Source organism: Apteryx rowi, unplaced genomic scaffold, assembly GCF_003343035.1.
Source record: "Apteryx rowi isolate R43461 unplaced genomic scaffold, aptRow1 scaffold_722, whole genome shotgun sequence".
In the NCBI taxonomy this organism is placed as follows: Eukaryota; Metazoa; Chordata; class Aves; order Apterygiformes; family Apterygidae; genus Apteryx; species Apteryx rowi.
Window position 1 is genome coordinate 264,621 of NW_020451008.1, and position 377 is coordinate 264,997.

A 377-nucleotide genomic window follows, 5' to 3' on the forward strand; every position below is an offset into this window, starting at 1 on the left:
AAAAACGTGTCAGAAAGGTTAGCTAATTATTAAAAAGCGGTAAATACGAGTAATTTAGCCAAGCTGCAGCCGCCATTCCCTGGGCACCGTGGCACCGCCTGGTTTCGCAGCTGCCCCGCGGGGAGGCAACGGCCGCAGCCGCCACGGCAGGAGCCGCGAGGCGCGCGGCGGCAGGACCCAACCGGATCGTGCCGGGCCGGGCCGGGCCGGGGGGGGAGGGGCAGGGGCGGGAGGGGGCCGGGCCGCCGGGCTTTGTATGTAAATGTCGGCGCTGCTCACAGGCCGGGCCGCCGGCCGAGCGCCCGGGGGCGGCTTTCCCTGTGCGGGTGCGCCGCGCCGCGTAGCATGAGCGCGGGCGGCTGCCGGGCGCGCCGAGG